The following is a 1,638-nucleotide window of genomic DNA, read 5'->3' as shown; positions in this document are numbered from 1 at the left end:
CTGCAACACTCCACCGATCTGGGCTTTATGTCGATGTGGCCAAACGCAATCCTCTCTTCAGTGAAGACACATGAAAACACACTTGGAATTTGAAAAAAAGCACCTAAAGGACCCTCAGACTCTGAGAAACAAGAGTCTCTGGTCAGATGAACCTCAATTCTAAGCATCATGTTTGAAGAAAACCAGCTCCGCTCATCACCTGCAGAGTAGCATCCCAAAAGTAAAGTGTGCTGGTAGCAGCCTCATGCAGCGGCAGGGACTGAGGGACTCGTCAGAGTAGAAGATAAACTCAATGCACCAGAATATAGAGATAGCCTTAATGAAAACCCAGTCCAGAGCATTCAGTACCTCAGACTGAGCAGAAGGTTTACCTTCCAACAGGACAGTGACCCTAAGCACACAGCAAGAGTGGCTTATAGACAACTCTGTGAATGTCCTTGAGTGGCCCAGCCACAGCCTGGGATTAAACCAAATCAAATATTTCTGGAGAAACCTGAAAATGCGCGTCTGCCCCGATTCAACCTGACAGCCTGAGAGGTGAAGAGGTGAGGTGAAGAATGGCAGATAATTGCAAAATGCTGATGAGCAAAGCTTGTCGCATCAAACAAAAAAAAGTATTGAGGCTGTTAAGGTGCTTCAGCTAAATATTTAGTTACTTATGCAATGTACTTATTTCAGTTTATAATTTTTAATAAATTTACGAAGTTGTGACAATTCTGGTTTTGCTTTGTCAGTATGGTGTATGGAGTGTAGATTGATGTGGGAAAAAATTAACTTAAAGAAGTTTATCATAAGGCAGCAACATAACAAAATGTAAAAACAAAAATGAATACTTTTGCAAGGCACTGTATATATATATATATATATATATATATATATATATATATATACACATACACATACACACATATGCATTATATATAATAATATAATATTAACAAAATATTGTTTACATCATACCATAATACCATTCATTAATATTCCTTTGCGTTGCTGTTCTTTACAAACTATACAGTCAGGCCTTTTTCATTTGGCAGTATGACTGTTCAATCACACACTGACAGATACAGACCGAGCATGTGTCTTCGGCCCAGTCTGCAGATGTCAGGACAGCAAATGCAGCAAATTCAGTGTCTGTCTACAGCTGTAGAGCCTCCCCCCGTGGGACCCGTCTGCACACACACACACACACTCTCTCTCTCTCTCTCTCACACACACACACACACTCTCTCTCTCTCACTCACACACACACTCTCTCTCTCTCATAGGTTTAGCTAATATTATTTTGTATTACAACAAAAGTAATTTTTGTGCATTTTTGTCATTTTTATTAGTGTTATTATTATTAGTGCATATATATATATTTTAAATTTTTCATTTCAGTTTTAATTATTTTGCAGAAGTTAAATTAAATGAAAAATTCTTTGGCAACTACCTGAAATAAAATTTCTATTTTATTTCAGTTTATGTTTATTTTATTTAAAATCTATATTTTTTTATAGGTTTAGTTTAATAACCCTACTCAAACATAATAAGATCTTTCTATTAAAAAATTGTTTATTTAACCTTGCAAAAAAAAAAAAAAAGTAGTCAACGGCCCAACAACCCAAAAACTGAAAAAACAAATTAGTAACATTA

The sequence above is a fragment of the Sinocyclocheilus grahami genome, unplaced genomic scaffold (assembly GCF_001515645.1).
Source record: "Sinocyclocheilus grahami isolate Dianchi unplaced genomic scaffold, SAMN03320097.WGS_v1.1 scaffold2361.1, whole genome shotgun sequence".
Classification (NCBI taxonomy): Eukaryota; Metazoa; Chordata; class Actinopteri; order Cypriniformes; family Cyprinidae; genus Sinocyclocheilus; species Sinocyclocheilus grahami.
The sequence above is the reverse complement of the archived record's forward strand: the minus strand, read 5'-3'. Positions refer to the sequence as shown.